Source organism: Miscanthus floridulus, chromosome 3 (assembly GCF_019320115.1).
Source record: "Miscanthus floridulus cultivar M001 chromosome 3, ASM1932011v1, whole genome shotgun sequence".
Lineage (NCBI taxonomy): Eukaryota > Viridiplantae > Streptophyta > Magnoliopsida > Poales > Poaceae > Miscanthus > Miscanthus floridulus.
Genome location: NC_089582.1, coordinates 139,041,103 through 139,057,243, shown reverse-complemented (window position 1 = coordinate 139,057,243; position 16,141 = coordinate 139,041,103). Strand labels below are relative to the sequence as shown.

Sequence of the window (16,141 nt, the reverse complement as noted above, 5' to 3'; positions counted from 1 at the left end):
GAGGCAGATGGAAGACCAAAACAAATATCGCACCAAAAAATATTCACATTTTGTTTTTTAGTTGTAGAAGAAAAATAGGGATATATTTTTTTTTTTGGAAGGAAGCACTTGTTCTTAGGTCTAAACCGTTCAGGGCAGCAGCAACACGGGCGCACAACATTAGTATCCTCGTAAAAAAGTTACCTTCCATGATACCACTGAAGTTAGGCCTTGTTTAGTTTCACCCTAAATTTTTAAAAAGTGCTACAGTATCTATCACATCGAATGTTTACGGCTCGTGTATGGAGCATTAAATGTAGACGAAAAAAACTAATTGCACAGTTTGGTGGGAAATTGCGAGACGAACGTTTTGAGCCTAATTAGTCCATGATTGAACACTAATTGCCAAATAAAAACGAAAGTACTACGGTAGCCCCCAAATTACAGCTTTCTGAAACTAAACATGCGCTTAATATTTTTTTCAACTCAGGCACACTGCTATCTTCTGCCACTTTGGTCCCACCACTATCCCTTGCCTCCTATCTTTGTTCTTCAAATCAAGCCTGGTTTAGATTGTAAGTTTTTTTCATTCTCTCTTCATCATATCAAATCTTTGGACATATACATGGAGTATTAAATGTAGATAAAAAAATAACTAATTATACAGTTTGATTGTAAATTACGAGACGAATCTTTTGAGCCTAGTTAGACCATGATTAGACAATAATTATCAAATACAAACGAAAATACTACGACATCAAATACTAATTTCTAACCTCAATCTAAATAAGGCCCTAGCCTCCTTGTTCTTCAAATCAGTTCCCATGGATCTCTTTCTGTGCCGTGGTCCTGAGCAACTAGACTGCTTCATCGCCACGACGCCACCCTCGTTCGCTGCTTTACCTTTGTGTCAGATTAAGCTATAGGCTCTTCTGCAAGAGCCTCTGACACTCTGGTGCGAGCATAGTGTCTTGTTTAGATCACCTCTAAATTCTAAGTTTTTTCACTCTCTCTATCACATCAATTTTTAGACGCATGTATGGAGCATTAAATATAGGTAAAAAAATAACTAATTACACAGTTTGGTTGTAAATCACGAGACGAATCTTTTAAGCCTAGTTAGTCTATGATCGGATAAAGTTTATCAAATACAAACGAAACGTGCTACAGTGTCCAGATTATAAAAATTTACAATCCAGGCCTAGACGTTGGAGTAGCACGACAAATTGGAGCGTTGGGAAGGCCTTAGGGCATCAGCAACGCAGGCATACAACACTAGTATCCTCAAACAAAAAAGTTACTTTCCATGTACGAGAGCTATCGCTGAAGCTAAGGCCCTGTTTAGATCACACCCAAAAATTAAAAATTTTTAAGATTCTCCGTCACATCAAATCTTGCGGCACATGCATGGAGCATTAAATGTAGGTAAAAAGAATAACTAATTGCACAGTTTATCTGTAATTGACGAGACGAATCTTTTAAGCCTAAATAGTCCATAATTGGACAATTTTTGTCAAATACAAACGAAAGTGCTACAGTAGCCAAAAACCAAAAAATTTCGGAACTAAACGCGCCCTAATATTTTCTCAACCCAGGCACACTGCCATCTTCTACCCCTTTGGTCCCATCACTATCCCTGATTCCCTATCTCTGTTCTTCAAATCAGTTCCCATGTGTCTCTCCGCAATGGTTCTGAGCAACACACTGCTTCATCGCCACAACACTACCCTCGTTTGACACTTTGCGAGGCTGTAGTTTGGTGTGACATTGAGCTCTGGTGTGGACGTGAACGTTTGAGCTGCACGACAGACAGGAGCGTTGGAGAAGACCTCAGTAACTGACTCTCTGTTGTACTTAGTTGGGCACTGGTGCTTGGTAAAGCAAAAGGGTAGCGAAAGTTGGATTTCGTCACAAGTTTTTTGTTGAAGAAACCGCTGATTCCTACTCTATGCAAAGAAGTGATCACTGCAACTAAATATTAGCCAAAAGTGCTCCGGCTGCTATTAAGTTCATACTTAAACAATGCTGTGTAGGACCATTTGTATAAGGCTACGTTTAGTTCGCGAAATGAAAATATTTGGATGTCACATCGGATGTTTCGGGGAAGGGGTTTTCGAATACTAATAAAAAAAATAATTACATAGCTCGCCTGAAAACTACGAGACGAATTTATTAAGCCTAACTAATCCATTATTAGCGTATGTTAGTTACTGTAGCACTTATGGCTAATCATGGACTAATTAGTCTTAAAACATTCGTCTTGCGATTTTCAACCAAACTGTGCAATTAGTTTTTTTCATCTATATTTAATACTCCATGCATGTGCCGCAAGATTCGATGTGATAGTTTGGGATGAAAATTTTTGGGAACGAAACCAGGCCTAAATGTGGGTCAAAACATACGTTACGAAGCCTCGAGCACCTTTCGTGTGCCCGTGCGTTGCCACGGGACAACTAAACTTTTTTTTACTAAAAACACATGGATCGCATGATAAGATAATAATACTATAAAATTAAATACCGATGTTACATTTAATTCAAAAATCAAAGTTCGTGTAATTAACACAGTCACGAAGAGCACGGCGTCGCAGGCTCACAAACTCTACTGTATAGATCTTTCCATGATGCGGCTAAGACAATGTTTTATATTAGAAAAAAATCTCATATGCAAGAACAAAGATAATGTTACCCATCTTTGTTATCTGCAATGTTTTTTTCACGGATGAACTTCCATTTGAAGATATCTGTCGGGGACCAAATATTGGGTATCCAAAGAGGAGGAGCTAATAACCATCAAACGTTGATGCTTCCAAACAGGCAAGAACGCGACTACACCTCTTGCCCAACGACCGAGGGTTAACTCCGTCTCGTCGGACCCCCAAAGGTTGGCTCCGCCTCGTCCGACGTCTGATGGCAGACTCTGCCTCGCTCGATGTCTGAGGACGGACTCTGCTTCGTCCGACCCCCGGGGCTAGCTCCGCCTCGCCCGACGTTCGGGGGCTCGCTCCGCCTCGTCCGACGTCTGGGGGCAGGCTCCGCCTCGCCCGACGTCCGAGGGCTGGCTTCTTTATAACTACGCACGCGGATAAGACGGGGCACTCAAGTCAACCACAATACCGAGGACCATACCCTGTACGCCTGTAGGAAAGTACCGTCAGGATATGACAGGACATGCGCTTTAAGGCCTTCCGGACATGTCAGAAGCCCGAACAGTGTTGTGGGCGCCGACATTTGTCTTACAGTGTTATGGGCGTCGGCATTTGCCCTCGGACACGGATCCTGACGGAAGCATACGACAACCACTACGGTCCAGGAGGAAACTCACATTATCTACGGTACAGACGTGGGGTCACTGAGCCGTCTACTCCCCGTAGGGTCGCGGTTCAGCGCCCTGGCCCGTCGTGCCGCCGGCCGGGGAGGGATGTGACGTGACCACTTGCTGACAAAGCCAGAGCACGGCCCTATCAAGATCAGCGGATATGCACCCAGCATGGAGCTGTCCCTGGCACCGTCTACCGTGTTAGGAGGGCTCACTCAGAGAAAAAAAGAAGACCCGGCACCTTCGAAGGACCTTCGCATCAGGTTTTTCTTCTTTCTCCCATCTATAATCCCTGTTTCCCCTTAGTCTATAAAAAGGAAGACAGGACACCCCACTAAAAGAATCGATCAATAGAACACACCACGCCTCACATAACACACAGCTGAGCAGCAACAAAGCTCTTAGCGTCCTTTCAACCTTTCCATCAGACACTTGGGACATGTCCCTCTCTCGTCCGTTTGTAACCCTTACTACAAACGTTTCAGTGCTAATAACACAAGTAGCAGCCGCAAACTGAACGTAGGGACATTCTGCCCGAACCAGTATAAATCTTATGTCTTTTAGTACACCATCTAGGTCCAACGCGCAATAATATAAATTTACTCATTGGTATTTACTTGAAACACCGACAATATCCTTGTTCCACCCAGGACTATGTACATTCACTATGGCCATGTACTACAAGTTAAATACAAGAGTTTGCTTGGCATACATCAGCACTGGTGTGCCTCTACATCAATGTTCAACAGGTCTAGAGTCAATCATGACAAGCGTCTTCTTCTACAGGTCGAAAATAGACCTGTTCGTTTCGCTGAAATTTGGCTTATGCTGATTTATTGTGAGAGGATTGTTCGTTCATTGAAAAGTACCGCTGAAGTAGTGTTGAAGAATAGGGCGAAAGAATATTTTTTCAAACGTGTAGCCATGGCAAAAGAAACTATAAACACAGTAGCGATTATAATAATAATAAATAAATAATAAAAGCAGGAGCAAGTGACTTACGTATCTGCACTGTGGTAAGTTGTATTTCAGATTCTCATATACACCAATCGCAGCAGCCATTTCTTTCGCACAGTACCTTTTATGGTATTCTGGGCTTTTCGTTCAAGCACACATTTTCTGAAAGAGAAGGATATCGAGAGTCAGGATTAGTATAACTTGTCTATTTTATATAATTAGAAGAACAACAAATAAGGCAATATAATATACCATGATAATAATTATAGAAATGTGTTAACCGAAGCGTAGGTCTGTGTGATGCTTCATAATATTTTTGGATTAACATTTTAAAAATAGTAATATTTTTATTAAAAAATAAGAAAAGACCAAACTACACATAACCCACAATCACACATACATTATCCTCCGCAAGCACTTCCGCTGTTGAGCAACAGCTACCAGTGAGGGTGAGGGGACATGGGATTAGAGTCCACTTCCACCACAACCAAATGTGCAGTGGTACTCTCAATCTAATCCTCTCTTCTTCTACTCCGCTCTTCCCTCGTGGCACGGATGCACGTGCGCTCATCGGATTCGGTCGTGTGCCGGCGAGAACTGGGCTGCTGCAGACAAAAAACATAATAATCACGATAACATATGTGTGAACGTGTTATACTGTTATACTATTACTACAAAAAGACATTACAATCCTGATGTTTGGACATTGATTATACTGTTATACATATGTATGAGCGTGTGTTATACTATTAGGTTCCATACAAAAATGATGATTTTACCCTCTGAGTAACAGTAAAATTTTACTATATTTCATTATGTCATTGCACGATATTTTCATCCATTCCCCTAGATATCATTGTTTTGAATATTTATTCATTCCAAATCTCCCATCGAAAATATATACATATATATATGACAAGAAAAGAATGAACAAAAATACATGGATAACACATATATATTTACATAGACAACAAGCCAGCCATTTAATTGGTCACAGGATACAAATGAATGACATATATTTTAGCGAGCTGCTCATTAGGGCTACACTCGGGTGCTCCTGATAGTGGTATCATCATCCAAGTTTTGTGTCGTGAAACATCACGACACCACTTTTGCTGCACATAGTAATGAGAACACACTACAGTTAGGGGCGAGGAGAAAGCTTGCTTTGTACCCTAGAGGAGCCTTCCAAAAGAAGCAAAAACAGGGGATGTTTAAGTTTAAGTAAGTCCAATACCTAGCCCTTGTTTAGTTCGTAAAATTTGGATTTTGGGGCTACTGTAGCACATTCGTTTTTATTTGGCAAATAGTGTCCAAACATTGACTAATTAGGCTTAAAACGTTCGTCTCGCAATTTCCCACCAAACTGTGTAATTAGTTTTTCTTTTCGTCTACATTTAATGCTCCATGCACGGGCTGCAAACATTCGATGTGACAGGTACTGTAGCAACTTTTTGGAAGTTGGGCACCAACTAAACACGACGCTAGTACCAATATGAATAAGAGCAAAAATCACAGGAAAAGATAAGCATCAATTACCTTTTGATATTGTCGATAGGCATCTCGGCCAGTAAACTGTTGCTCATTTTTTGAGACATAAACCTGTAGCAAAAGTTCAACAAAGCAAAATTATAATTGAATATATTTTCTTCAAGAGGATAAAAGAATAATCTTAAAAAACATTGAAATGCAACTAATATATGCATCCATATACATATATATACATATATATATATATATATATATATATATATATATATATATATATATATATATATATATATATATATATATATATATTCACATTGTCGGTAGCTTCCCAATGGAGCGAGGCTAAGCTGGCAGCTATGGCGTTTAAAACTTTCAAATTCTTATACGGAGTATATCTCTAAAAAAATAAAGAGTCAGTCGCTAGATTAACATGTCTTAGTCAGTTTCAAATTTTCATAACGCCAGGAATGTTGCAATGTGAGGAAAAGTGATGAATATATTTATATTTAGATACTCCCCCCGTCGAAAAAACGTTATAAAATTCATATCAGTTATTTTTTTTGAACTTTGATCAAATTTATAAAAAATATTAGCAACATTTATATATTTAAATAATTTTATTATAAAAATATGTTCAATGATTCATGTAATAATGCTAATTATGTATCATATATATTAATATTTATTTTTTTACAGTGCAGAAGCAGATAAAGAGGCTCCTCCCTATTCCTATTCATTTGAACTGCTTATGGTATATTTTTTTTTGTCACCGCAAAACAGCATCAGCTGCCGCGAAGCCATCGGCCACCTCCCGCGCCGCTGCCGACCTCTTCCGCTTCCTCGTCCGTCGTCCGCCGCAGCTCGCTTTACCCCTCCGACGGCGCGCTCGCGCCCGTCGTTCGCCGCCTCCCGCGCCGCCGCCACTTCCCCGCCGTGCGCGCGCTCATCCAGGAGTTTTCCATCCCTCTCGGGCCCGTCACGCTCGACGCCTATGTCCAGCAGCTCGCCAGAGCCGGGCGCCCAACGGACGCTGTCAAGGTGTTCGACAAATTGCCGGAGCAGCTCCGTAACCATGAGTCTCTCACTTTGCTGGTTTCCTCGCTTTCTGCCGGGAGCTTCCTGTCGCGCGCAGAGCGTGCTGCCAAGAAGGTCGCCAACGAGATCTTCCCGGATGACAATATCTGCACTTTGCTGGTATCTGGCTATGCCAATGCTGGTAAGCTCGACCATGCGCTAAGGTTGATTGGTGAGACACGCAGGGGTGGGTTCCAGCCAGGATTGGATGCATACAATGCTGTTCTTGATTGTGTCTGCCGGCTCTGTCGCAAGAAGGACCCACTGAGGATGCCTATGGAAGCGGAGAAGTTCTTAGTTGACATGGAAGCCAATGGCATTCCCCGTGATGCAGGGACATTTCGGGTTCTGATCACATTTTTTTGCAAGATCCGCAAGACAGAGGATGCCATGAGTCTGTTCCGGCGTATGGGTGAGTGGGCTGCTCACCAGATGCTGACACCAGTGGCGGATGCACGATGCGGGATAAGGGGGGCTAAAACAATGGAGATGTTGATTTGCATGAAGATTTAATGGTGAAATCAAGCTTTTGCTACAGTGATTAGTGGTGAAATCAAGCCATTAGGGGGGGCTGGAGCCCCCCCAGCCCCCCCTTTGGATCCACCCCTGGCTGACACGTACTTGGTCCTCATCAGGAGCTTGTACCAAGCTGCCCGAACTTCAGAAGGGTGGGGGGTGGGGTTGGTGGTGGGGTGAGATGATGACACTGATGCGGCTGCAGGATTTGGAGATAAACTTGATAGGAAGGCATATTATGGATTCAAAATCATACAGCTTGCTCATTGAGAAGCTTGCTGGGCTCAATTTAGGGGAATGTTTTAATGCATTGTTTAGGGGGGTAGTTGCTCGTAGTGTACCTGTGGCACATGGAGAGTATAATATTGACAAAAGGTATGTCAAAGCAAAGAAGGAGAAGAAGGTGAAGAAGAGGTTGACTTTGCCGGAGAAGATGCGATTGAAGAACAAGAGGTTATTCAAGCTCAGAACGAGTTTCTCAAAAAGCCCAAGCACCGAATGCTCCAGGCTTAAGCATAATTTTGGGTATTCTCATAGTCATGCTGATTTCATTACTCGTTTATAATACCATCTTTGCTTCAGCATTTGCCATATCGATGGTGATCTTTTCTGAGGACCAGTTCGTCATTCTTTGTTAATCATTTTGTCCTATGCTACTGTTACTATATCTTATTTCATCGCACTTGAATATAGAAGCACAATAAAATCTTTTTTCCCCCCAAAGGTTCCAGTATGCAGATTCAAAACTCTGTTTAGAATATATTCTTTTACAACATTATAGTTAGATGCTTATGAAAAACCTAGTTTCTCCATGAATGTGTATATGACAATCTATAAGGAAAAACGTACCAGTAGATGTATCAGTGTGATGCTGAATATGCTGTAAAGTCAAGAAAACCTAGGAAGAAAGTTTTTTTTTTTGGAATGAGGGAAGTTAGCATGTATTAGTCTAAAGTGGGTAGTTTGACACTTTCGCTTGAATTTTGTTGCTCAGCTCGTATCAATTTTTTTCTGATCCAGTAACCACTAACCAGTAGATCATCGTTATAACATTTAAAAGAGTTCAGTTTCTTAGGAATTTTTAGGTGCCCCCAACATTGCTTTGTCATGTTATTTTTGTGAAACTGGCTATTTTGTTGTTTGTTTAATCCTCTGAAGCAGTTGCATAGATAATAAACATTAAACATTGGCACATTCAAAACGATTTGTGGTAATCCGTGCATCTGTATGTGTGGGTGTGTTCTACTTTAAGCTCTCTTCTTAATGCAATCATATGCAGTTACTTGGTAAAATGAATACTATAAATTTCATGAAAACCAAGATGCACTACTTACAACCACCAAAATTCCTAGATCACTCCTTTGTCCGGACTGGATGATGATAGAATGCGTATATATCTTATATGCAAGCTGTTATGACCGGCGTCTACTATAATAGGCGCAGGCCCATTAGTGGCTAGAGGAGGACGCCGGTTATAGGGGCTAACAGCCCATATTATTATTATTAGCTATTTATGGTATTTATTCCTTAATTGTAGGATCCTAGAGAGGATAAAGACTCTGTAAACAATTGAGATTGGAATTAAGCAGAAGCAACATAATTGTTGCCGGCTTCCCTTGGGAGCCCTAGCCGCACCTCCTCTTCCTCCTTGCGCTGTGATCACCACAGCGCCAACCCGCCGCCGTTTCCCTAAGCCTCGCCCTCTGCTCTTCCATCCCTACAACCTTCGCAGCAACTCCGGTAGGGCACCTAGTCCTATCAATTTGGTATCAGAGATGTCAGACCCTCCTTCCACCTCCACTAGCCCACCGCCGCCGCTGCCAATCACCATTGCTGTGCAGCTGCTGCCATCCGCTTCAGCGGCCGCTTCGTCCTCTACAATGTCGATGGAGCAGATGACTGCGGCCATCCATGAGCTGTCCAGTTCCATGGCCGCGATGCAGTCCTACCTCATCAGCTCGCAGCAGCCGCTGCCCTCCCCACCGTGCCCACCACCGCCGCCACCATCGCCGCAATCGGCCATGGCCTCACTGCCGCCGGTTTTCCCTGTTGGGATGCCCCAGTCCAGCACCACAGGCGTGCCCATCCATCTACTACGGAAGCCGCCCTCCCCGTCGCCGATCCCATCTTATGTCCTGGCCCCGACGGTCGGGCCGGTGTATACGATGGCAACGTTTCCGGCGACCTCGACGTTGGCTGCCCCAGCCCCTACCACAGGCGCCCTAATCCACTACGGTGGGGCGGTACAGCAGCCCTCCTACACGGAGGGGGTTTTCTATGGAGGCGTTGATGGCCCTATACTCTACGGCGGCAACATGCAGCACCACCCCGACGCCTCGTCGTCCGTGGCCTTTGATCCAGAACCAGCAGCTTCGGGTGTCAGCCACGGCGCTCACCCTCCGCGCTTCTACAAGCTGGAGTTCCCCACCTACGATGGCGACGAGGATCCCCTCAATTGGCTCAATCATTGTGACCAGTTCTTCCGCGGGCAGCGTCCTCTGGCCTCGGACCGCACTTGGCTTGCGTCGTACCATCTCACCGGCGCGGCCCAAACATGGTACTACGCCCTCGAGCAAGACGAGGGCATGCCTACGTGGGATCGTTTCAAGGAGCTGTGCAATCTGCAATTTGGGCCGGCTGTTCGTGGGACCCGTCTATCCGAACTTGCTCGCCTGTCCTTCACCTCCACGGTATAGGACTACTCTGAACGCTTCAATGTGGTGCTCTGTCATGCTCGGAACCTCTCCGCGTCCCAGAAGGCGGAGTTGTTTGTGGGCAGGCTTCCAGTGCACATTAAGGTCGACGTGGAGCTGCGGGAGCCCCAGAACATCCAAATGGCCATGTATTTGGCCAGGGCCTTTGAGCACCGCGCCACTGCCACGACGCCGGCCACTCCTCAGCGTGGCACCCGGCCTCCTCAGCGCCCGGGCATCCCAGCGCCGCTACGGCCTGCTGCAGCGATACCAGCAGCCTCGGGGGCGACCACAACTCAAGCACCAGCGGGCGCTGCAGCCCCTGTCGTCCTTTCCGCCGCCTGTCCCCAGCGGAACAATTGGAGCGCCGCCGCCAAGGTCTATGCTACAATTATGATGAGCCCTATGTGCGCGGTCATGTGTGTCAGCGCCTATTTTACCTCGAAGCGGCGGATTTCCTCGACGATGACATACCAGCGGAGGTGGCCGTTGTGGCTGCTTTTCCGGAGGAGGCTGCTGTGCTTGCGCTTGCACCAGCAGCGGGGCAGGAACCTGCAGCCCAGCCTCAGGTGCCCTCTACGCCATTGCCGGCATCCGGACTGAGAATGCTATGCTCCTTCCAGTCTCCGTACATGGCCATCGGCTTGTGGCGCTCCTCGACTCCGGCTCGACGCACAACTTCATCAACGCTGATCTCCTGCGCCGTCTACACCTCTCTATAGCTCCGCACCCTACCATGCGGGTACAGGTGGCCAACGGCGATCGTGTGCCTTGCGAAGGCGTCGCCCGGGATGTGGCCCTGGCCATTGGTACAGAGGAGTTCAACATCAGCTGCTATGGCATCAGCCTGGGTGGTTTTGATCTTATTCTTGGCGTCGAGTTCCTACGTACCCTGGGTCCTATCCTCTGGGATTTCGAGGATTTGTGCATGGCTTTCACACGGGGCGCCCGACGCATTCTGTGGAAGGGCCTGGGGTCCCCCCGCGACGACATTCGGGAACCGGCAGCGCCGGCGATCGCCGCTGCCCCCTCCCAGCCACTACTGGACCGGCTCCTGGAGCAGTTTGTGCTGGTCTTCGCCGAGCCACAGGGGCTCCCTCCGATACGGCCGTATGATCACCGCATTCACCTGCTGCCGCGTACATCTCCGGTCGCCATTCGCCCCTATCGCTACCCCCAACTGCAAAAGGACGAGTTGGAGCGTCAGTGCGCTGCTATGCTCGCCCAAGGCATCATCCGGCTGAGCACGTCCCCGTTCTTCGCCCCCGTGCTGCTGGTGCGCAAGGCGGACAACTCCTGGCGCTTTTGCATCGACTACCGGGCCCTCAACACCAAGACGTCCAAGGACAAATTCCTGATTCCGGTCGTCGACGAGCTCCACGGGGCTCGCTTCTTCACCAAGCTCGATTTGTGCTTGGGCTACCACCAAGTGCGGATGCACCCTGACGACATCGCCAAGACGGCATTCCACACTCACCATGGCCATTTTGAGTTCCTGGTCATGCCGTTCGGCCTTTCCAACGCACCGGCGACTTTCCAGGCTTTGATGAAGGACGTGCTCCGCCCCTTTTTGAGTAGGTTCGTGCTTGTGTTTTTCGACGACATACTCATATCTAGCGCCTCCTGGGCCGAACACCTGCAACACCTCAGCATCGTCCTCCACGCACTTCGGGTGCACTAGCTCCACCTCAAGCGCTCCAAGTGTTCTTTTGGGGCGTCGTCGGTGGCCTACCTTGGCCACGTGATATCAGCAAGCAGCGTCGCTATGGACGTCGACAAGGTGGCTGCGGTCGCCTCGTGGCCGGCCCCTCGCTCCGCCCGTGGGCTGCGGGGCTTCTTGGGCCTCGCCGGCTACTACAGGAAGTTCATCCGCGATTTCGGCCTCATCGCTGCACCACTGACGTGCCTCCTGCGGAAGGATGCATTCGCCTGGGACGACGAGACGGACGTGGCGTTTCAGGCACTCAAGGGTGCCCTGTCCACGGGACCCGTCCTCCAAATGCCCGACTTCGACAAGCAGTTCGTGGTGGACTATGACGCGTCAGGCGCGGGGTTCGGCGCTGTTCTCCACCAAGACGCCGGACCCCTTGCTTTCTTCAGTCGACCCTTCGTTGCTCGCCATCTCAAGCTCGCCGCCTACGAACGCGAGCTGATTGGGCTGGTTCAGGCGGTACGTCACTGGCGACCATACCTATGGGGGCGTCATTTTCTTGTTCGTACAGATCACTACAGCCGCAAGTTCCTGCTGGACCAACGCCTCTCAACTGTACCTCAACACCAGTGGATCAGCAAGTTGTTTGGCTTTGATTTTGCTGTGGAGTATCGCCCTGGCCACCTGAACATCGTGGCGGATGCGCTGTCCCGCCGCGGCATGGAGGAGGGTACAACTACTGTCCCTGCTGCTCATGCCCTCTCCGGGCCGATGTTCGCCCTCTTTGATGACATTCGCCGGGCTACAATAGCAGCTGCGGACGCCCAGCAGCTCCTCCAGCGCTTGCAGGCTGGTGAGTTGCCGGCATCGTGGCACTTCGACGACGGTCTCCTTCTCCACGGGTCCCGCATCTTCGTCCCGGACCATGACGACCTGCGCCACCAAGTCCTCCTCTTGGCTCATTCGGCGGGCCATGAGGGAGTCTAGAAGACTCTGTACCGCTTGCGCGCCGACTTCTACATTCCGGGAGACCACGCCCTTGTCAAGGATTGGGTGCGGGCGTGCAGCACGTGCCAGCGGAACAAGACGGAGTCGCTACAGCCCGTCGGCCTGCTGCAGCCCCTCGAAGTACCGTCCCAGGTGTGGGCGGATATCTCCATGGACTTCATCGAGGGGCTGCCCAAGGTCAGCGGCAAATCCGTCATTCTCACGGTGGTCGACCGCTTCTCCAAGTATGCGCATTTCATCGCCCTTGGTCACCCCTACACCGCCGCCCCCGTCGCCCGTGCTTTCTTCGACGGCATCGTTCGACTGCATGGTTTCCCTTCTTCCATCGTCAGCGACAGGGACCCCGTGTTCACCAGTCACATGTGGCGCAACCTCTTCAAGATGGCAGGCGTCACTTTGCGCATGAGCACGGCCTTCCACCCTCAAACGGACGGCCAGTCGGAGGTGATCAACAAGGTGATTGTGATGTATTTACGTTGTTACAGGTGATCGGCCGCGGGCGTGGGTGGACTGGTTGCCTTGGGCGGAGTATTGCTACAACACCTCCTTTCATACCGCCCTGCGTGCCACCCCGTTCGAAGTGGTCTACGGCCGGCCGCCCCGCCGATACTACCATACAAGCCGGGGTTGGCGCGGACTGACACGACCGACGCCTTACTCCGCAGCCGAGATGAGGTGCTGGCTGAGGTACGGCAGCGTCTCCTTCAGGCGCAGCAGCTGTCTAAGAAGTACTACGACGCCGGCCACCGCGACCTGGAGTTTGCTTAGGGCGATTGGGTTTGGCTGCGCCTGCTTCATCGGACCACGCAGTCTTTGGAGCCCCGGGCAAAAGGGAAGCTTGGCCCTCGCTACGCTGGGCCATTCCAAGTGCTGGAGCGCATTGGCAGGGTTGCCTACCAGCTGCAGCTTCCGGTCGGCACTCGACTACATCCCATGTGGGCTTGCTCAAGCCTCACAAGGGGGATCCTCCGGCCGCGCCTGCGGCTCTACTGCCGCTGCTGGATGGTCGGCTCCTTCCTGTTCCTGAGCGCGCTCTCCGAGCTCAACTCCGGCGGGGCGCTTGGCACATCCTCATCCAATGGCGCGGACTGCCCAACGACAAAGCCACCTGGGAACTCCTCGACGACTTCAAAGGCCTCTACCCCAACTTTCAGCTCGAGGACGAGCTGTTTGCGCAGGCGGGGAGAGATGTTATGACCGGCGTCTACTATAATAGGTGCAGGCCCATTAGTGGCTAGAGGAGGACGCCGGCTATAGGGGCTAACAGCCCATATTATTATTATTAGCTATTTATGGTATTTATTCCTTAATTATAGGATCCTAGAGAGGATAAAGACTCTGTAAACAATTGAGATTGGAATTAAGCAGAAGCAACATAATTGTTGCCGGCTTCCCTTGGAAGCCCTAGCCGCACCTCCTCTTTCTCCTTGCGCTGTGATCACCACGGCGCCAACCCGCCGCCGTTTCCCTAAGCCTCGCCCTCCGTTCTTCCATCCCTACAACCTTCGCAGCAACTCCGGTAGGGCACCTAGTCCTATCACAAGCCTATACTTGAGTATCAAAAGCTTAACTTGCTTTCATGTTCCTTGTCCAATGTTTACCTGACTCTCTGCCTCCATAAAGCTACTAGAAATTGGAATTCCTTATTCCTCTTCATTTAGTGCCGTCCAGTCTGTTGCAGAATAACTTCATTGGAACACTGCAGCTACATTTATTTTAGAAAATCATTTTTTTTTTACTTTCTGGACCTTTCACTATGAAAGTAAAAAGCTGGTTTGCTCAGGTTCTCGCACCGGTCTGTGAAATACGACTTCCAAATAACTTTTTGTTATGCGTTGCTAAGGTTGCACTGACACAAAGTCTCTTACTTAAATCATGCTGGCGTTTTGTTACATATACGCATGACCAGAGCATACTCCATAATATAGGAGTTGTGGCCTGTATCCATTTTTAAGCTCCCCTATGGCACCAGAGCATATTCAGCATAGAAGATTAGAATGTACTCAGCCCCACCACTACAAGTCTACGTGTAGGCTCCTCCAACTTTCTGTATTGTATCATATCATGAGCTTGGCTTATAAATTTGGCTTCTTACCATCCAGTGTTGAACATATGGAATATGCTCTGGCCATGCAACATCTTCCTTGCTCTTAAGTTTGAGCATCCTTTTAGTGTTGAACATAATTATCATGTTTGTCAAGTTGCAAGTATTCAACACATATGTGTGACTGTTTTGGCTGAAGTTACAAGATAACTGGATAATGTACTAGATGCCACTATCATTATCAGTGATTTTCCCAATCATCTCATCTGTTAGATTCCAGTTTGACCTAATTTTGTGCCCAGAACATGATGCCTCTCACCGAGAAATTAAGGATTTAAAAGTTTGTGCTTTTTGCTCAAAATGTTTTCTTTTGTAAACTGCCTTCACATCTTTCTGCAATTGTGGTACTAATGATTTGTAATCATGTATCAGTTTGGTTGGAGCGGACGATCAGGGGAACGGACACACAACCAGATCCAGTTACAAATCAAGATCAGAAAATGGTTGTCCCTGAATTGTGGCTGTCCTTGTGCGCGGCTACGCAACATCATTTTTCGAATGCGAGGGCTCCGCCATATGGTTTCATTTTAGGGCTATGGCTTGGTGACTCCGGTGATGTTTGCTGCAACACCTACTTGCATTCTATTACAGCACAAATAATGTACCATTTCACTTAATTTAATTTACACTTCTGGTGATGTTCTGTACACCCTAGTTTCTCATAGAAAGCATTGGAACAACTCGTCCAAAACTAACTGGACCACCTCTTGCTGAAGAAGTTTGCTGTTTCCTGGTTTCCCCCACTTTTTTGAGCGATAATGTTTGTTTCAATGTTCTCGAGTACATGAACATCAATTTTCACTCACTGACAAAGTGACAATCGATGGGAGTATGTTTCTCCACACCTGCTTGATTCCTGCGTGTTACATCACGGTGCATTGATGCAGAGAGACCCGTTCCTTTCCCAGATTTCGATCAGGTAGGTTTGGTATGACCCTCCTCTTTTGTATGCGACTTTATTATTTATACAGCGTACCTGGTTTGCGTGCACTGGCGGTTCCTCTTTTTGTGAGCTCTCATTTCATAAACCAAATCTCGGATCAAGCTGCTATCATCCACACCATTATAGAGGGTCTCTCTCTCGATAACATAAACTATGTGCTTCAGGGGCCCCTTTGCACCTTATCGCCTTTGGCACAGTCTCATCTCCGGTGCACCCAACAAGGGACCTACAAGTGCTTCAATGAGTGGCGACCGAAAAAGATTCTGCTGTGTGATTTCTTTTTCACCGTTGCGCAATCTGAAAAAAAAAATATTTGACGGTTTGTGCAAGACGCTGCAGGCGAACATGATTTACTAGGACGGGAGGCGCGCTTCGCCGCGCCCGTAGGACTGCAGTTGTGATCACAA

General features: G+C 47.7%; 1 pseudogene; it reads left to right on the top strand.

Moving 5' to 3' along the window:
• The first annotated feature begins 5,661 nt into the window (after positions 1-5,661).
• On the top strand, positions 5,662-15,454 carry LOC136544546 (small ribosomal subunit protein mL104 (rPPR9)-like; annotated as a pseudogene).
• Positions 15,455-16,141: the final 687 nt, after the last annotated feature.